Below are 21050 nucleotides of genomic sequence, written 5' to 3'. Positions count from 1 at the left end.
TTGTGTACATGCAAAAAATAATTCTCTCAAACTTTCAGAAGTGCTCTTTTTCGCTGTTAGTGTTTGGTTGTCTAACCATCATTAGGCAACAAGAGATAAATGTCAAAAAGAGGACAGGTCTGTTCCCTCAAAGCAATAGAGCAATGAGGTGACGGGGTAGATTAATTCTCCAAGAAACTACAGTCAGTAAAGAAATGCAAGCTGTGTTATTTTTTCCAGTAACAGCAAAATGCTCAGGAATGAAATGCCTACGTTGTTTCAATGATTAGGTGAATTATCTGCCTATGAAAAAAGCCCGAAATGCGGATAAATATTGCCTTTTCAACTTTGAGGGGCGGAGACTTTCCATTGACTGTGCATTATGTAACGTCATCCCCAGTCTTTTTTATTTTCGTTATTTTTAGGTTATATTACAAAAATCAAGTTGCCACTCGAGAGTGAGAACGAAACTCGTTTTCTAAAGGAGCTACGAAATCTAGCCCACAGTCTATATGTGTTTTTCACCTGGGTAAGGCTGCTGTATAACCAGTACACCAATTAACAGGTGGATTTCTAATAATAGGCTACAGATTATTCATATCTTGGGCGTATGTACATGCAGAGAGCGGGGTAATGTGAGACACTCCCTTTATCTCAGCATTGGAACAAATTTGTGATTATTTTACTACATTGTTTTAATCCCCCTCACATTCCCTAATTACCAGGAAGAAAACATCGTTGTCCATGTGTTTTTGGCACATAAAAGTAAAATTCCGCCTGGTACAGATAATCAACTGTTTCATCAAAGAAAATAGATCTAGGTAGATACAGATTTACTAAGCATGTTACTACACTTCCCACACATGAAACCATATGGTTGATGTTGGTTTAAGACGGGCCTGAAAAGACAGACATGTTGTTTTTTCTAAAAAGGTGGGCATGGGGTAAACTGAGACACTTGGTATGGTGTAAAGTGAGACACTTAAAAACATATTCAGAAAACATGTAAATAAGGTCTAAAAACAATTTTGTGAAATACTACATTAATTGGTTTTATTGTTAGTCATTTACATTGTAGGCAGGGTCGAATTAACGCATATGGCTTGATATGGCTGCGGCCTATGGGCCCCCACCTGCCAGGGGGGCCCTGATTGACCAAAAGTCAAAAACTGCAGAATTGTGATGAGATGCAATATTGAAAAATGAATCTGTAATGTTAAGTACAGTTTTGAATATTGTTAATACTCTTCTCCACAGCTGGCAGACATGTTATCCTTAATTCCTATTATATGTCAATTATGACACTGTCTATGTAATTATGTAATGAAATTGACCTTCCAGTGAGGCCCACAGCAACCTGCAGCCTTTGCTGGGCCATATTAATCCAGCCCTCACAGAGATGGGGCGTTTAGCCACTGAGGTCACCAACAATATCAGTCCCTACAATATTGGATTTGGAATGTGTGGTTATTATTCTAGCTGTTGGGATGTTAACATGTTGTTTTTAAGAAGAAAAGTAAGTTTATCAGCTTAAACTGTGGTGGTTCACTTTAACCCAGGAATTTCTCTGGTTTGTCTCAGTTTACCCTGTCCTCAGGGTAAAGTGAGACAAGTGACCACTTTAAAAAAAAAAAAAAACAATTATGTTTTTATGGTGAGGTCCTTTGTCATGAAGATATTTTTATAATTTTCATAGTTGGGGAACAGGCTAAATTAGTGGAAAATGTGGAAATTTTACAGATAAATTATTTGATCTTGGCTAGAGGGGAGTTCATGTAAAAAAAAGTCTCACATTACCCCGCTCTCCCCTATGAGTCATCTTTCATGTTTTATACCCGACATAAACGTTTGTTTCTCAGCCCAGGCTTGGCGACTGGCCTCGCAATATGTGTGGTTTTGATGTACAATCCATTGTAAATATGCTCATGTGAGGGACTGCATTGACAGTTTTTCTGCAGTTCTCACACCATTACCAAATGCCAGACTTCAGACACGTCAAAGTAATGTTGTTATTGTGTGCAGCATTTTCTTTTGAAATTATGACCATCTACGAAACAGCGACTTCGACCTCGTATTCATTAAAAGTATTTCCTGCTTTCCCTCCTTTACCATCCAGGGAACACAAATGGGTCCGTTTATACTAGGCTGGCATGTGCTTGTGCATGTGCACAAGATTTCACGGCAAAACCTGGTTACGCACTTGTTTGTACACCCTGATTGTTTTGTCTGTAAGCAACTTTCAGGATTTTCACATCCACACTTTTTTAGTAGGAAATCAACACAGTTCTTCCAAGGTCCACCGTTTGCAATGAATATCTGCGTGTGTGTATGTGTGCCTTACGCAACTAGGCCTGTGCAGTTGCCTTCGAATAGCCTACAGCATTCTGAACTTCAATTCAGTGCGTCATTGTAGCCAAGGAGCATGTGAGCCATCAGTTCAAGCAAGGAGCAAGGGCACATTCATACAAGAAGTCGGGCTCTTGTAAGCTAACTCAATAAACATAAACCAAGCACAGCCGACCAATACATTCAAACTATTTTTTCGATTGACTTAGATCAGGTATTTTAAATTCAACAAGACTCACAGACTACTTCCATTTGTTGCTGCAGCTAGAAGTTTCCTGCTTTCTTGCTGCCATATTTCAAGCTATTTCAGAAACTCTGAGGAAGACATAGGTGCGTCAAAACGTCAGTCACCCTGTGCAACAAAATAGTTTTAAACGTGTGCTGAGTGCTCCGATCTTCTTTGGGTCTAGTTGTTGAGAAATAGCCCTGTTTGTCCTAATTCTACTGTCACCGACCATGAGCACCAGTGAGGCGCAGGCATCATTCGTTTCAAATATTCCTGCAACTCATGCATATGTCCAACAGATTCACTGTCGTCCTGAACAACCATTTCAAAATGTCTTTACCCCTGTAAATACCAATGTCCGTCATTTCTCCCAAAGTTAATTCCTTATGCCGTGTCCAGACCAAGAGCAAACAGTGCGAACGAAGCAACGAAAGTCATTATTTATCTATGGAGGGCACACGACCAGCGCTACCAAAGCGAATTCGTCAGGAGCGAAGCGAACTGAGCGACCAAAGTGTATTTTAACGATTAAAAGTCATCTTATCTTATGGTAATGAGCTATGACGAGATTCGGCGAAAACCAATTGGAACATCCATATCTCCAAATGTCCCAGGCTGTCAAGCCAGAGCCGTAATGTGATCAGCTAAATCAAACATGTCAATGCTGCGTCTGGAGCGAATACAGCGAATTCAAGGCGAGACTTCACCTTGCTACCCAGGCTACCAGGCAGCGTAGTTCGCTCTTGGTCCGTACAAGGTATTATCCTACGCCCTTCATGCGATTGTGCTTCCATCTGCTGATCCCACATTTCATCAGTGCCCTGTGAGACCATTGAGTCCGGCCTGGCCCGTCTGGTTCCGACCAGGCCCACCAGACTTCGACCTACTTACAATACTCTACAAACTGAAGTAGCTCAAGCTTCAGACATGCACATTTCCCACAATGTTCACATCTCCCTGGTGGTCTAGTGGTTAGGATTCGGCGCTCTCACCGCCGCGGCCCGGGTTCGATTCCCGGTCAGGGAAGAGATGTTTTCAATTAGCCTACGATACAATGCTGATACTTGCATCAAAATGTACCTCCTTCGAGCCGGATTTGAACCAGCGACCTAAGGATGACAGTTAAGTTGACCTACAGTCCTCCGCTCTACCAACTGAGCTATCGAAGGGTACACTGCCCCCAATGGTCACATTTAAATTTACAACGGTGAAAACAGGCTGTGATATTTGTACCTTTTTCCAAAACATGTTTTAGTATTCATTTAACCAGAAAGAGAATATTTGCCAACTAGCACATGTACCACAACCATCAAATTTTAAGTAGTCCTCAATTTACTGTCTCCTCATCAACATGCCGTCAGGATGGCCGAGCGGTCTAAGGCGCTGCGTTCAGGTCGCAGTCTCCCCTGGAGGCGTGGGTTCGAATCCCACTTCTGACAAGTCCTTTTAGAGATATATGAACAAAGACGCACTGGCATGCTGCCCTGAGAAGCCCATTGAAATAAACACAGGTTTTGTATTACTGCGATACTTCAAGTACTTAGTATTATACAGCTTGTCAGAAAGGGAATATTTGCAAACTTCTGACCATTTTGTAATACATGAAATGAAAACGTACTGACACACTACCCGGCAAAGCACTGGGAAAAAGGTTACACAAGACTATTTTTTTTACTGCAACACCAGAGGTACTGATTACCAGTACACATTCTTCTAACTTAATGATGCCTTACTTAACTTCAAATTCTGGTTTCATTGTCAACTGTTCACCTGCGTGACTGCAAGACACAGCACCATAAAATGGTGAACGTCCATTTTCAACCATTCCTCCGAGCAGACTAATGGATATCAAGATACAAGCTTAAGGCAGGGTTGGGGAACCTTTTTCATTCGAAAGGCCACTTCAAATTGCTCCAAGGGCTGTGGAAGTCCTCCAAGGGCCATACTATGAACACAAACCAGGATTTCCCCCTGCACTCCTTGAGACATAGGTTCCCCACCCCTGGCTTAAGGAATACAGCTTAACCAGAACTTTGGCAGTGACACATGTGGCAGACAGTTGTTCAAAACACTTATTGGGGTCTTGACACCAACCTAATGGTTGGTTATTGTCGTGTGTTGGGGACAGTTGGGACAGAATTGGCTCTGTGTCTCGGTGCGACTGGGGGAGTTGGAGGACGTTGGTGCTCATGGGTCTCTGTCAGGAGACTTTCAGCATGTTTCAACTGCAAGCAGGAGGTGGGAGGGCAGCATTTTATGCCAGCGGCGAACTCACAAAGTCTAAGTTGCGTTTCATTACGACATTACACTGTGTTCATTTAGATAGCGCTGAGAAGCCGACTGCCGCCGCGCACCCGTGCTGAGAAGCCGACACCCAGACTACAACTGTTCAGCTCCACTGTCCACACTTTATTCCTTTATTTCACTTTGATGGTATGGGGCCTAGTGTGTGCAAAGCTAGACTTGGTTTTGACATTGTTGTCCGTCTGTGTTTGTTGCTGGAAATTCAAATCCTGTGTTTCAAGCGTTACCACTAGGGGGCAACATACGCGTGGGTCAAACTTTGAGTGGAGATCCGCATATTTACCGCCAAAGTTCTTTTTCTATCAATACCAAACCTTGCGGTGAACTTGGCGTACGCAGTCTTTTTTGCGTACGCACCCGTTGACCTGTGGGCGACAGGCTGCCAAGAGAGTACACAAAGCCCTTTACAGTGAAGTAATGAAACTGCGAAAGCCATAGCGTTTTGTGAGCGAGAGACAGATAGAATGTCGTCTTGGATCAATTATGAATGGGAGGGGGACTTTGCCTATAGGCATAGTAGGCTATAGCCTACTTAGAGTCATTAGCAATGCACATACTATCAAGGTTACTCGTGAAAAGCAGAGAGTTGACTTTTGTGAAAACAGGAAAACATGCTACTGTAACAGTTGCAGTGGAACCGCAAGCTCTCAAACAAGGAAGTTAGTATGTAACAAAATTTCTCCGGTGCGACCCGGGGGAGTGTCCACGGCGGGTGAAGTTGGACCGGCCTGTTCGGGAAGTAAACTGTGTCCGATCAAGAAAGAAAGCAGCAGACAGACAACTGACTAGTCCTAGTTGGAAAGTCTGGTTGTATTGCCTACGTTTGCACGCGGCTTAAAGGTGCACTGTGTAGGATGGTGGCCAGAGAAGGTATTGCAACTATGCTGCTCATTGAAACTGTGCTGCCTATTGCCAAATTTGAGCTCTTCATGAAACAAATATTTACTAGTATGACCAAAGTACTGTAAGTTTGGCAGCTCAAAATGTGCATTTCTGGAAATTGAAATTGGCAGACCATGGAGAAGATCCCACTTTCCATGTATAAGAAGTGCAATTTTCCCAGTTATAATAAGCTACTTAAAATTTGATGTTTGTGGTAAGCTTATTTGTTCATGGACATTTGGTCTATATACAAGAGATCTGCCCTTTAAGTTGTGCGACAATAACAACACGGGCTACATGTTACTGGATCCACTACCTCATATATTCTCAGTAGTCAGGATGGCCGAGCGGTCTAAGGCGCTGCGTTCAGGTCGCAGTCTCCCCTGGAGGCGTGGGTTCGAATCCCACTTCTGACAAGACCTTTTAGTGATGTATGAATTCAACGTGTAGTGGCAAACTACCCTTAGAACCCCAGGAAAAAAAGGGTTGCGCACGTGTATTTTGTATATTGCTGCACTAACAGAAAGTAAACTGTCCATGTCTTCACCATCCACTGCCATTAACAATCAACTGCACTACAGAGAAACAGCTTCATAAATGGTACTACACCAGAGAAACTGATGAGCTGAAAAAAATATGTACGTTTGTGCCTCAAGGACTGTGGAAATATGGGTGAATCAGGCAGAGGCAGAGATCTTCGGTGGGCTATAATAGATATAATAGGTGAAGGGCGCCGCCCAGCAAATTTGACAGTGTGCTACAACAGGCAACAACAAAAGATGCCAACAGCTAGCGTATGTGAACATTCTACTTTGTCAAAGCACTACTCTTGAAAACAGCAAGTAAAATCAACAGCAGTGCTTCGCTCATTCACAACAGCTTTTTTAATACAGAAGAGGGTTCCGAACTGTGCCATGGCAAAAATAAGTAAGAGTTAACCTTGCTGTTTAGCATTACTTTATCGGGTACATTACTAGATTGATTTTGAGCTGAGAAATTCTTCATGGCCCAATCAGAATTTGTGATTTTAAAAAAAAAAAAACAATTGCTCAACCTTTTTTGCAGATCATCTTTAAAGGATAACTTCAGCCACTTTCAACATGCGGTTGTAATGCTCACACTTCCCTGGACTTGTTGGTACCTTTTTACCATTTTTTTAAAAGACATTCTGGTCATTGTAGGTTGATCTTAGTATTACTTGGTATATATTTTTTTTTACCAAGACAAAGAGCAGCAAACTCAAAAGTGCAGCATGAGGAAAAACATGTTTCTCCCCGTCGGGGAATCGAACCCCGGTCTCCCGCGTGACAGGCGGGGATACTCACCACTATACTAACGAGGAGTGGGGAAATATGGAATTTGTGGGTTTTTCAATAGTCCATCAAACCCCTCCAACAATAGAAAAAAACGCAGTCGTGCAGACAAGGTTCAAAAAAACTTCTTGACCATGTTCCATTAGGGGGAATGGGGTGGGGGGTTGGGAGTAACATAAACATAGTCTCTCGTGTGACAGCCAGAAAAGGGTATTCTAAAAGAGGCTATGAGTCATTTTTTTAAAAGGTGAAAGAAATGCTTCAAAAACTTGTTTTTGTCCTAGGTTTTTTTTTTTATGGGGTAGCTTTGAAAAGGGAAAAGGGAATAGTATAACAAAAAAATATATATATATTTTTTTAAACTGTTAGATATAAGTCTAAGATCAAGGTAAATATAATTATTTTATTCAATGATAAATATTTAATTCAAAAATATTTAATTCAAAGTTAAATATTTTATTCAATGATTATAGCCAAAATATTTTTAGGTGAAAAATGTAATATTTGTTATTCACTAAGCTAGGTTGATAAATGAAAAGAATGGCCTGCATTGGCCGGGAATCGAACCCGGGCCTCCCGCGTGGCAGGCGAGAATTCTACCACTGAACCACCAATGCATGGAGGAAATGGAATTATTCAGTGGCAAAACATCTGTAACGTTCACATGACCATTTAGTGACTTCTGGACCGAAAATTTGGAGATAATCTACTAAATCAGTGGCCTTATAGGCCAGTCAATCTAGCCCTAAAATTCACAACAGTGGTACTTGCTCTGTGGGTGTACTGCTTGACTCAACTCCCGCAAGAGGTAGCATGTGGGGAAAGCAAGAATCAGAAGACATGTTCCTTCCCAGAGCAAAGCACAGATCATGTGCAGCCCACATCGCACACCAGCCAGAGATAACTGTGCCGACATTACATAACAAACTATTTATCTTTTTAAGGGACCAGTCGAAGAAGGCTGGGGTGCAAAAGCAGAAAATTCATTATCCTCCTTTGCCTTCTATATTTTTAAATGACACGTCATGTCGTAGCAATGTTACGTTCAGTCAATTGGATGATTGTAAAATGTTTCACTGATTGATCGGTGAGCAGCACTATGATGGTACAGACACAGAAAGTAACGTTGACTTTGCAATAAAGCAGTGTTCAGGGAAGGGATCAAGGGGCAGGGGGAATGTGTGTGTGTGTTCTCTGTATGTGCATCAGTCTGCATGCGTACACCCGTCTCCAAAAGAGTTGTCGCCTATCCATCTGTTTGGAATAACAGCTAATAACCTGACTTTCAATTAATCACTTGGCTTCAGAAGCAGGGGCGGATCTACGGGCGGGCCTGGGTGTGACAGGACCGCCCAGTCAGAAGGTCATAATAGGCTACAATATTTCGTATGAATCATAAAATCAAGTATTGACTATAGTAATCTATACGCCTATTTGCAACAGCGTTACTTCTTTCCACAGTTGATAAACGTACATATTAAAAAACAAAAATACCAGCTTTCCTGCTGAAATGGATACCGGTATCCACATTGCGACGTCTTATCATTCTACAGTCAACGAATCAGGTGTCCGTTCTATGCTGGCCGTGATCAGACTCTGGCCGTGATAAATCGTTTGCACGAGAATCCAATCACAGTTACCAAAAAAGTTTGATCAAACAACTGCTTCGAAGTAGTAGCAGAGTCACATTTTTCTGTAACAGATTTGGGGTTTTTTTTAGTAGCCATCTCCCATGAAGTTGATAGTTTCCTGTCATCTTAGCATCCATTCGAGCATATCTACAAAGCACTCATTAGAAAGGACTACTCATGGATATTAACTTGACCATTCTTGAAAACATTCTTCAAGCTACTGGACGGTGTAAGGTAGGAAATCTGACTTTCCCCTTATCTGTGGTTTGTTTTGTGGTACTATTAAAGGAGTAGTCCGGTGTGAAATGGTTTACGTTGTGTCAATATGTGATGCTGAGCGCTGACGTTTGCCTCATACCTCGCATCCAAAGGTCCCCTGCATTCCGAAATCCGAGTGCTAGTCGGGACCCCGCGAGCTAGGTGAAATGCAGCTTCTGTTGGGAGGTCCTGGCACCTGTGTTAGCCATGGGGCTAAATCTTTACTTTACACCCATTTAGGAGGCTGAAAGTTGCAAAAATGTTGATCCCGTAGTGTCGGGTGGTTGTTGACATGTAAATCCAGGCAGTGAGAAGTTTGATAGTGCACCGTTGGTTTAACTACAATTACGTTTTTGAAGGCTGTGCCTCGGAGGACTCTGCCGTGCGCCGCCATCTTTTTTTCTAGTCGCGATACATCACGTGGTTATTGGACTGCAGTCGGAGACCGTCTAAAACTGACTTCAGCTTCAGCGACAAAATATTACAGTACATATTGAAAGACAAAAATACCAGCTTTCCTGCTGAAATGGATACCGGTATCCACATTGCGACGTCTTATCATTCTACAGTCAACCAATCAGGTGTCCGTTCTATGCTGGCCGTGATCAGACTCTGGCCGTGATAAATCGTTTGCACGAGAATCCAATCACAGTTACCAAAAAAGTTTGATCAAACAACTGCTTCGAAGTAGTAGCAGACTCACATTTTTCCCTAATAGATTTGGGGTTTTTTTGTAGCCGTCTCCCATGAAGTTGATAGTTTCCTGTCATCTTAGCATCCATTCGGGCATATCTACAAAGCATTCATTAGAAAGGACTACTCATGGATATTAACTTGACCATTCTTGAAAACATTCTTCAAGCAACTGGAAGGTGTAAGGTAGGAAATCTGACTTTCCCCTTATCTGTGATTTGTTTTGTGGTACTATTAAAGGAGTAGTCCGGTGTGAAATGGTTTACGTTGTGTCAATATGTGATGCTGAGCGCTGACGTTTGCCTCATACCTCGCATCCAAAGGTCCCCTGCATTCCGAAATCCGAGTGCTAGTCGGGACCCCGCGAGCTAGGTGAAATGCAGCTTCTGTTGGGAGGTCCTGGCACCTGTGTTAGCCATGGGGCTAAATCTTTACTTTACACCCATTTAGGAGGCTGAAAGTTGCAAAAATGTTGATCCCGTAGTGTCGGGTGGTTGTTGACATGTAAATCCAGGCAGTGAGAAGTTTGATAGTGCACCGTTGGTTTAACTACAATTACGTTTTTGAAGGCTGCGCCTCGGAGGACTCTGCCGGGCGCCGCCATCTTTTTTTCTAGTCGCGATAACAATATTTAGCTTGTAGCTTTGTGTATTTACACAGAAGGCATTAATATAGTTTCTAACAGAATACAGCTCTGCTCTCGCAAACTACTGGCATTGCGCTGCCACAAGAACAGAACAAGGAAGTAGCGAGACGACCAATCATAGTGCCTTTTTTTCTGCGTACTCCGCGTCCGTCCGACGGATAGTTTGAATTTTTTCGAGGCGCTCGACGACGGGCGCAGAGGCTCTGCCAGGGGTGCGTGGACTCGCACAGACAGAAAACGGACGGACGCAAAGACTATGCGTCTGAAGCATGAATCTAGCTTAAGTAACTGTTTGTTCTTGTTAGCTGTGGCTGTTGTTAGCTCAGCTGTGCAAGCTATTCAGAACGAAAACAACAGATTTACTGTAACATGCTCATGTGACGCTGCTGGTCAGGTACAGGATAAGATCGTTTGGAAGATTAAAAAAAAGAACATTTTCATATCGGTTGGAACATTATCATTAAGCTGTCACCTTGGTCCTGGTTCTGTGATAATTTAAGGCCGAATGCTGAATGTCAGGAACGGTGGCAGTTTGTCAAGCGGGGATCTAGCATGGCTAATTATTACAGTCAAAACAAATTCACAACATAAACTAACACCTAGGCTAATATTTGTTCATTGCCAGATGGAGCGCTGGAAGTGATCTGGTGAATTATCTGAGTTTGCCATGTTGAGACAGTGGTGTAGTTCTTTGCTGCTGGTTGTGCTAACCTGTCAAATATATGGAATGAAATGATGCACTCGGAAACCATTGATCTGTTCGCCATTTTCTCAAAGATGATGTGCGTGCACTCTCGGCAAAATAGCGTTGAGTAGCCACATGAGTAGCCATGTGCTCATATTGTTTACAACATTTGCAGATGTAGCAGTGAAGATAATGCCTACACATTTATTTTTATTTTGTTATTTCCATGTCATAAGATGTGTGAACTTTCGTTTCATGATGGTGTTTATTTCCCCAAAATCCTTTCCCTGTATTTAGTTTTGAACTTGCTGGTATTGGGAGATTTGCTCATTTTTTTGTGTTATAGCACCCTCTAGTGGCGTGCGCGACCTGTCTTTTGTTTTGCACGTTCTTCTCTGTTCAGTCTGCGCTGAGCTGAGCAGGGAAAGGTACGTATTTTCACAGAGCTCCGATGTTGCAAAGTAATCCGTGTGTTGCAAAGTCGTAATGTTGCATCTTTTATTTCCAAATGAAGAGTTCAGATGCAAAACCCCCTAAGTGCCTTTTCAGAAAATAATCTTAATTCATTTTTATTTAATACAAAGCTATCAAAATTGCATTTTTTAAATTTTATTCATGTAAATAACTATTTATATGCATTATCAAGTACATGAATATAAACCAAACCAACAACGGGGTTCTCTAAAAATATAGAAGTGCAGGTCTTCAGAAATGGAGTTAGGGGCTTTTGCATCTGAACTCTTCAAATGTTGTATTATCATATGTACATGTTAAAACTTTTGTGATGAGCATTTTGTTTCGTTTGAAATATGTATTTTGAGAGCACTAAATAGCTATCAAGCTAACCACTTGTTTTAGGCACTGACTAGCCTTTTGTCTCTGACTTGGCGCCTGAATATGTACGGTGTGTTTTTCATGTTAGGCTGGTCCGATGACGACGTGAATGCGGTGCCTAACCCTTTTGTGCTCTTTTTGTTGTTAAAATAGGTATGTACTCCCAATACCAGTGAATTGCTATGAGTGTGTTAATGATGTTTGCATTGTATTTCTCTGAATGCATTTGATTATTATTATGAAGTAGTTTCTTATTACTACTATTGGAGTATTGTAATGAAGCATTCAGCCTGTGATGTTACACTATGTATTATTATGGGCCCTACAGAGCATATTAATGCAGTTTTATTGTAATACAGTAGTTTTACACTGTACTGTATTTTGTTTTACAACTTGTTCAGTCTGCGCTGAGCGGAGCAGGGAAATGCTGGTCCGAGGAAGACGTGAATGCGGTGCCTAACCCTTTTGTGCTCTTTTTGTTGTTAAAAAGAAAATAAAAGAATACAGTGGAGGAACAGATCAGCCTCGGTGGTCCCTTCTTCCCCCTTTGGCACCGGAACACAACGCAGGGTAGTCGGGACAGCAGAGTGTTCCGGCTACACAGAGTAGGGGATAGAAGAACAAATTGCAGCTGGTTACCTGATACAAACCTATCAAACAGGTGGAAAGAAATAATGATGAGCACCCGCTCAGAAACCAATGAAATGCACTGCTATTTTCCCGAAATTGCCTTGCTACCCAAATCGTGTAAATAAGAATAGCCACGTGTGCTCATTTTGTTTACCAATTATTGCGCACGCTACAGATACGCCTAGAATAGGAATGAATTGGTGCTGTAGCTTACTATGTGATGCTGTAGGCAAATTCGGCTGACGATGTGTGTGGGCTAGGCTACTATGATGAGGAGAAATCTCTTCTCCCTCTGGGTGACTTTGCGACATGTGAGGGCGCAGCAATCTTACCGTTTAAGAAAAAATGCATTCTAGGCCTGGGGGTAAAGCTATCAGTATTGGTATTCGGTGTCTGCAAGTAGCTTACAGATATTAATATTTGTAGCCTACTTGTTTGTTGGTAATTAAGTGGTAGTCTGGTGCATCCTTAGATAGCCTAGCATATAGGACTGTATGGTTGCCAACCTGTCTGTCCCTTGAAATACGGAATTGTTCAGTATTTACAAACAAAAGTATAGTTCCGTGGGTTTTTTTAGGGTGGCAAGACATTCGTCCTTAGGACAGACCCCATCCGTCTTTTCAGTGCCTCGTCCGGCGTCGGGCACAGCATTGAGGCGGACACCTGGTTGGTTAAAATGCACGAAATTGCATCTAAGAAACCCACATTTTCTTTGGGGAGGACCCCAAAACCCCCCGTCTAAAAAATATTACTGTCACCTGGAGGTTGCCCAACCCAACTTCACTCCGGCCCATCCAAAAAATGCCTTCTGGATCTGCCACTCACTCATATGAAAGCTACAACCCTCCCGAATGAAAATGTATGTACAAAAATAAATTTCATGCACCAAAGAAAGATTGACCCTTTATTGAACACAGACAGGGCAGATTTTCACAAGACAAAAGTTTTGTCGCCTATCGAACATAATGTGAAAATGAGCAGATAAGTCACTTCAAAACACTTCAAATACGCAGATCGGGTGTCATACTTAATCACTGAATCACTCTCCTCTCCAGAAAATCAACTTTGGCCTTAGGTGTATGTTTAGGGTCATTGAATCATGGAAAGCAACACAATGAAAAACAATGAAGATCAATGAGAGATGGTGACATATTCGCTATTCGTAGAGCAATACATGTTTAACTTCATGATTTAATCAATGAAAAAACCCCTCAAACACCTGCAGCATGCATGCAGCTCCTCATAAGAACTGTATCCGTACCATGTTTGGGAGCCAACGCATGGGAGGCAAAACTTATTTTTACGTGACTTGGTAGTGAATGTGTTAAACGCTGACCGGTTTCCGGTACATGGCTTTCATCAGGGCTTTTTAACACTTTTGCTCCAATGTAAAATAAAGGGTTTTAAAAATACTACAACTACCTTGACTCAAAGGAGAGTGCTTCGGATATAATTCACAAATTTTAATTAACTGCTTTTTTATGCATGTGAGTGTTGGCATGCTTTAGTTAAGTAAATGTAATGCAATACATTTAACCAGTTAGAAGAGAGTATATGGGGGGTAGCTACGGACTATTGAATTTTTTTTTTTTTTTTTAAATCAATTTTAATACGATTTTATTACTTGTTATGCCACTTAAGATGACACGTTCAATGCTTTGCACAGATTGCACTTATTGACCATTTGCGTTATTTTTTGTACTGTTTCTCGGGTGGATAATTTCAAAACAATAGATATAAACATACATTCATTTTCAGTACTTCATAATTGTATTACACAATGTACACTGTGAACTCACGATATTGTATGTTTTCTTGTTTTTAAAAAAAGGTTTTATAACATTTTTCAGCAAAGAAATCATGGTCGATATACTGTATAGTGGAGAGTGGATATATAGCATTTTGAAAATAAGTATAATGATCATTCTAGTTTGATTTGTCAATTATTGCTGAAAGTGTTCAGTCCCAAAAACCCAAAAATGACCCAAAAACAATGTTTAACTATATAAACGATATACTTGCAAAACATGTAGATGTGGGTAATTAATTGTAGCCTGATTATCATCGACTTTCAAATCTCTTCGAGACTTTGTCTGTCCAAAAGCATAACTTATTATTTCCCAAACCGCATGATTGACCAGCCTCCCTTGGTTTGTTAATGGTTGTTTGCTTCCCGACAAAGTGGGAGGAGTTCCCATTTTTTCGGGAGCTCAGAAAGCTACTTGCATTGCTCTTGACCTGACTAGTGGCAATGCTGAAGGTGTTGCATCACTAGGAGGGCACAGCCTGGCTAAAATAATTGTCCTTTTTCTCAAAACAATCACAATGAATATATTAGTGTTTTGGATAAGAGCTCTTGAAATAATCAGCTCCACAAAACATTTTATGATGCTTTTCATTAAATATCAACGCCAAACAAACTGGAATATACTTAGTATTAATACCTAACCACCTTAATTCTTACACCAGTGTAAGATAAACATGGCAACCTTTTCCCCATCATATTAAAGAACATGTCTCGCAGTCGACTGGCACTTCAGTCGAGAGGTATACTGGAGCGATCGACTGGTTGACCACCCCTGCTCTACATCAACTTTTCATCTGTTAAATTGCGACATTTTGGTAATTGCTGTGTCACTCCAGACAATTTCGATAACAACTTCAACAGCAGCGAGGCTGGTGGGATAAAACAGCGTGTTTGCCAAGCCTGGGAGGCAGGCTCAAATGGTGCGAGTGATGCACTCAAATGGCGCACTTGTGCACTGCGGGTACTGTGTTTCAGTGTGTAATGAATACGTCACACACTGAAACATGAACAAGAAAGTGCACAAGTACACAATTTGAGACACCTTGTCATGCCAGTTCTCCTTTGCTGCCCCCAGTGGCGAAATTGTGCATGTCGGTCATTTAACATATAAAGTCATAGCTCATCACAGGAATGGGCTAGAGACTTGATTTTTTTTTTACACGCTCAATTTTTTTTTCTCTACACGTCCGGGTCAGATGAAACCCTCTGCCGGGCCTGATCCGGCCCGCGGGCTGTATGCTTGACAGCCCTGATTTAGTAATTCAGTGATGAGTCAAGTAACTTCCGCAAATAATCTATTCATAAAATGGCTTGTTTCGAACAAAGTATGGTCCCATATATCCATATTTCAGATCAATATAAGTATTTGGCATTTCAATAATAAACTGAAGGGGGGAAAAGTCATGTTGCATTGGCCGGGAATCGAACCCGGGCCTCCCGCGTGGCAGGCGAGAATTCTACCACTGAACCACCAATGCACATCTAAATTGTGTATCAACCAAAAATAAAAACGTAAACTCGTGAATCCTGACATACTGCTCTTTACATTACATTTTTCACGCTTTTATTTTCTCAGTCTATTCAAGGAAGTTTTGATTTTTTTTTTCACACATTCTGGACTTCTGTATTTTCCTCCACACATTTAATCAGGTATAACACAATACTGATATCATGTAAACATCACCTTAGATAACTGAACAGCATCACGTTCTTTAGAAAGTAACCAAAATATAATTTTTAACAATGACCATTTTAGTTCATTGACATCTCTGCATTTAAACATGGGAACCAAAAAAAATGTTGAGGCCCCATAAAACAATGTTTCCGCCCGGTTTCGAACCGGGGACCTTTCGCGTGTGAGGCGAACGTGATAACCACTACACTACGGAAACTGGCTACACTGTGAAAATGTTGAATACAAAACCATGGAGTTCAACTACAAGTAGTCATTTTATTCACAATGTCAGTGTCCTTAAATACACTTCAAATAAATATGATTATTATAATTGTTATTGCCGTTGCTGAATAGGAAACTATTGAGCCATTTTCTCATTTAGCTTTACAATCCTCAGCAACCAAGGGAAGACAGTTTTCACATTGAGTTTCGACTTGGCCATACCATTTTAAAAAATCTTTAATTGTCCCTGTCGTGCCGAAAAGCGAGTGCCTGCCAGAACACGAGTGCCCTCATTGAAACCAATGGAAACCAATGACCAATTTTTCAGATATTTTTTACCCATTTTTGCCGATAAATCCAACACAATTTAAGATGGAAAGCCTATCAATAAAGCATCTACATTCCTTCTGGAAGTATTACAAAGAATTGGTTACAATTTCGGTATTATTTCCATAAAAGAATCTAAGAATTGTCATAACAAATGATACAGTTTCATTCAAATAGCTCATATTAAGTGGAGGACGAGTACTGTTCATAAGCATATTTTTAGTTCATAAATTATGTAATTAATTCTGCAAAAAATAGTATAATTTTCCCTCAAAAAATTTCATTGGTTTCAATGAGGGCACTCGTGTTCTGGCAGGCACTCGCTTTTCGGCACGACATCCCCACCACTTTTTCACTAATGTAAGAATCGCATCCCTGCACAATTAACCAAATGTATATCACACCACTTTCCGAACCAAACCTACGCCCCTCTCTGTGTCCATAGCCTGCTCTCATGTCCATAACTTCAACAACATTTTCTATAGTTGTGAAAATACCTTAAAAATGTTCTCCATAGCTGATAACACAAATATCCTGAAAACGATGTGGTAAATAAAGAAATAACTGAGGAAAAAAAACTCAGTATTTTTGCAAGGAAACCACTCCTCGTTAGTATAGTGGTGAGTATCCCCGCCTGTCACGCGGGAGACCGGGGTTCGATTCCCCGACGGGGAGAAACAAGCTTTTTATTTCAAGCTTATTTAACAAGTATAATAACCTAACCAAAACAATCATATAAACCAAGGTTACAGTTGCATTTGAATGCATTTAAGTGCTTTGCAGCTTTAGAAGAGTAGAGTAAATCATAAAAAAATTTGCTCTCCCCGTCGGGGAATCGAACCCCGGTCTCCCGCGTGACAGGCGGGGATACTCACCACTATACTAACGAGGAGTGATTACTTTGAAAAAACGACGCTTTTTTCAAAATGATTAGTAGGTCATTCTTTATGAGGAGGTTGGATGTGAGGAAACTGAAGGCTACAAATGTCTTGCAAACAAAGTCAAAACAGTAAAAAAATATATATTCAAATGACCAAGGCAGTTGAAATGGCGATGTCTTTTTTTTCCCAAAAGAAGGCGGTAGGTGGTGACAAACAAAATCTAGGCTAGCAGGGCGGGCCAAAGTTGCACTGAATAAAATGATAAGAAGCAGTGGTAGGGAAGAGGTCACCAAAAACATTGATTTAAATGAGATGATGTTGGAAGATGGCAAGTATTAACAACAATTAAAAAATAAATGGAGAACTGAAACAATCGCAGTGCCTCTGGTTAACTTTATACTTTAATGCTGTTTGCAAAATACGCATTAGCATGAAAATGTTGTTGGCCATGTAAATTTAGCAGGTAGCACTTACAATAACACTATAAGCTGTTAAGTAACTTAAAATAAAGGTTTATTTTACAACTACATTACATTAACTGTTATAGATGTATGTTAATCAACACACACTGAATCCTTTACAATATACATTTAATGATTATAATGTAGGCTAGTTAATCACTAGACTCATTAATTATTTGTATATGAATGAATGATGACTAATTAACCATTTGTAGATGAATGAATGATGACTTATTATAAGAAAGATCCACTTATGGTTAATTCATGGTTTATTGTCTAATTCTAATTAAATATTTTATCATATATTAAAAGTTATTCTTCACTTTTAGAAAAATAAATAATTAAGAAATGTATCAAATAATAAAGGAGTCTACATGAATGTTAAGTTAAATAACTTCACTATAATTAATATAGGCCTAATTGTTTACTGTGCAACTACAATAACGTAATGAAATATTAAATCACTTGTACACAAGCTATTATTTAATTTTATTATTTAAGTCCCTACTTTATCATTTATAAACCAGTTTAATACATGTACTTTTAATTACAATACAATTAATGGCTTATAATTCATTAGTTAATCATTTCATATGACAATCAATGATGAGTAAATGTATTAACCATCCACTATAAATGGTTAACTAATACTTAACATTAACTGTACCAACACGTTTACATCATTATTCAACTATCAAGACATGAATCAATAATTGCTTACTACTTACAAAGGCTTAAATATTTAGTTTCTAGGCATGTTAAGAATTAACTCAAAATTATATTATACTTGAACAATAAACCACTTAGGCATCTATAGTTGATATTTATTATACTTAGTCATCATCAATGTTATCTATGATGATTTACAAATACTTACATGTAAGAAATAAATGGCTGAAGAGAAATTCATAATAATGATAATTATAAATGCCTAATAAGTGATTTAATAATTTTACTATAGTTGCATATTGACCATTAATATTAATTAACCTTTTTATAGTGGAAGGTTATTGTAAAGTGCTACTTTAACATTATTGTAACAGTTGCAATGCTTGGAATTGTCAGTTACGATGCTAGGAATTTGCCTAAAACTGTAGTATAGCACCTATTTATCTGTTCTTCTCTAAGTTTATCTACAAAGTGTAGGAGCTATTAACAAAGTTACTAAGAAATGCTTTGATCAGCAACTGAATGCCATGTTAATGAAAATTCACATGAACTGTACTAAAAGAAGGAAAGAATTCCCGAAAACGGAGCGACTGCATTTTTTTCTCCAGATATACTCCTCATTAGTATAGTGGTTAGTATAGAGGTGTCACGCGGGAGACTGGGGTTCGATTCCTCGATGGGGAGATGTTTTTCATCATCCTTGGAACAGTAGTGGGTAAAAGCTCTCCATGAAATCTGGCAGATCTTAAAACTTCTGCTATGAATATGTAGTGCAAGATTAGTAACCGTAGGACAACACAGTGCTCAGAAATAGTCCTTTAAAGGGGTATGCCACTATTTTGGGGCTTATTACAGTTAAAATCGTTGGCTGGGGTTTATAAAGGTGGTAAAGTGTCTTATTTTTCATGTTAAGCGTTGTCTTGCTTTAAGACAAGTTAAAAGAGGGAATATGTCGCTAAGCTAGTGAAAGTCAATGTATCCGTGTAGCATTGTAGCATGCTACATGGATACATTGACTTTCACTAGCTTAGCGACATATTCCCTATTTTAACTTGTCTTAAAGCAAGACAACGCTTGACATGAAAAATAAGACACTTTACCACCTTTATAAACCCTGCCCAACGATTTTAACTGTAATAAGCCCCAAAATAGTGGCATACCCCTTTAAGGCCAGTCTGAATAATTCTGAAATGGTACTCCAAGAATGGATTGCTCTCCCCCTAGTGGCTGTTTGAAAATTAACATGGCCATTGACATAGAAATTAGAATAGAGGAGAAGCTTCAGTCTGATTGGTTCCCATTGTAGCCAGTTAGCTTTGCAGTTCCTCTTGGGTGTCCACTAGCTGGCGAACGTGGGCATGTGGAAACAGAGTGGAAAATGTATGGAATGGAAAAGGGAGCCCATAGGGCTGAACGCTTTAAAAAAAAAAAAATGCTACTGCAATTTCCAGTCACAAATCTCATCAACATCTTGGTAAGAATTATGGCTGCAGGTATATAACAGGCTGTATTGTCAAATTTTCCAGGTGTTTTTCCAGCAGGGAAAAGATTTATATCGATACTCGCTAGCATTCTGCTAAAGTTTATGGGTTTGGCCTCATAAAATGAGCTGCGGGACCCAGTATATAATAATCTAGTGGCGCAAAAAAATCGAAACGATACTCAAATGAGGTCCATCCAACGAGAGAGGGGAGGAAGGAAATCCTCCAGCTGGTACAAAGGTGTCGCCAACTCAGATGAACTGGAGAAAGGCCACTCTTGCAGAAGAATAAGGTCTGACAGCCCTGTGGGAGGAGGTCAGAAAAAGTCTAGCGATGCTTCGCAGAGCTGATCGCATCCGAAAACGCAGTAAGTGGAAGCAGAAGGAGCAAGCCAGCTTCTTCTGGGATCCCTTCAAGCATGCTACACAGCTGCTGGAGGAAAAGAAGACTGGCAAGCTCGAAACTACCAGGTAGCAATGGGAACAACATGTTAGAAAGCAGTACAGCGATCCACAAAGGAACATCTCCTTAGGAACACCAGTATACGTACCGCGGCCTGCACAATCAACTGCTGAGTTTAACACCATGCCTCCCAAGCTCAGTGAGGTCAAGCAATTACTGGAAAAGGCAAGGTCTTCTTCTGCTCCAGGCCCCAATGGAGTCCCCTAAAAGCTCTATAAGAACTGCCCCAAGGTATTAGAGCTGCTATGGTACCTAATGAGAACTGTCTGGAAAAAACAACTCATTCCATCCGAGTGGCAAACAGGGTTGCGGTTTTCATGCCCAAGGAAACATACTCCCAAGACATTGGGCAGTTCTGTAACATCGCCCTTCTAAATGTAGAAGTTAAGATATTTTTCTCAGGGGGCAGGAGCTCAGAACATTGGCCAAAGACCTGCATTGCTAACACCGGGATGCGACTGGAATCTGAAGGTGGACCTTGACCAGCAGCTCAAGTTTCCACCGGAGATAACTACCACCTCGCTCAGACCAGACGTTATCCTTTAGTCCCCTGCAGCCAAAACAGTGCTCATGGCAGAGCTCACGGTCCCTTGGGAGGGTGGTATGGAAGCGGCATTCGAAAGGAAGAAGGAGAAGTA

At 40.5% G+C, this 21050-nt stretch overlaps 1 long non-coding RNA gene and 10 other non-coding genes across 11 annotated transcripts in view; 4 read left to right on the top strand and 7 right to left on the bottom strand.

Annotated features, from left to right (window-relative positions):
• The window catches only part of LOC134450259 (uncharacterized), an 81777-nt gene that overhangs the window by 49858 nt on the left and 10869 nt on the right, over positions 1 to 21050 (bottom strand). The window lies entirely within an intron of this gene.
• On the top strand, positions 3506 to 3577 carry trnae-cuc (transfer RNA glutamic acid (anticodon CUC)). Its single transcript has one exon. It is a non-coding gene; the product is annotated as a tRNA-Glu (tRNA).
• On the bottom strand, positions 3633 to 3720 carry trnay-gua (transfer RNA tyrosine (anticodon GUA)). The gene is given in 2 exon segments: positions 3633 to 3668; positions 3684 to 3720. It is a non-coding gene; the product is annotated as a tRNA-Tyr (tRNA).
• On the top strand, positions 3908 to 3990 carry trnal-cag (transfer RNA leucine (anticodon CAG)). The gene has a single exon. It is a non-coding gene; the product is annotated as a tRNA-Leu (tRNA).
• On the top strand, positions 6071 to 6153 carry trnal-cag (transfer RNA leucine (anticodon CAG)). Its single transcript has one exon. It is a non-coding gene; the product is annotated as a tRNA-Leu (tRNA).
• trnad-guc (transfer RNA aspartic acid (anticodon GUC)) lies at positions 7008 to 7079 on the bottom strand. The gene has a single exon. It is a non-coding gene; the product is annotated as a tRNA-Asp (tRNA).
• On the bottom strand, positions 7597 to 7667 carry trnag-gcc (transfer RNA glycine (anticodon GCC)). Its single transcript has one exon. It is a non-coding gene; the product is annotated as a tRNA-Gly (tRNA).
• Positions 15642 to 15712, bottom strand: trnag-gcc (transfer RNA glycine (anticodon GCC)). Its single transcript has one exon. It is a non-coding gene; the product is annotated as a tRNA-Gly (tRNA).
• Positions 16054 to 16126, bottom strand: trnav-cac (transfer RNA valine (anticodon CAC)). Its single transcript has one exon. It is a non-coding gene; the product is annotated as a tRNA-Val (tRNA).
• trnad-guc (transfer RNA aspartic acid (anticodon GUC)) lies at positions 17062 to 17133 on the top strand. Its single transcript has one exon. It is a non-coding gene; the product is annotated as a tRNA-Asp (tRNA).
• On the bottom strand, positions 17279 to 17350 carry trnad-guc (transfer RNA aspartic acid (anticodon GUC)). Its single transcript has one exon. It is a non-coding gene; the product is annotated as a tRNA-Asp (tRNA).

Source organism: Engraulis encrasicolus, chromosome 6 (assembly GCF_034702125.1).
Source record: "Engraulis encrasicolus isolate BLACKSEA-1 chromosome 6, IST_EnEncr_1.0, whole genome shotgun sequence".
Lineage (NCBI taxonomy): Eukaryota > Metazoa > Chordata > Actinopteri > Clupeiformes > Engraulidae > Engraulis > Engraulis encrasicolus.
Note: the sequence above shows the minus strand (reverse complement) of the source record. Positions and strands in the feature narration are given on the sequence as shown.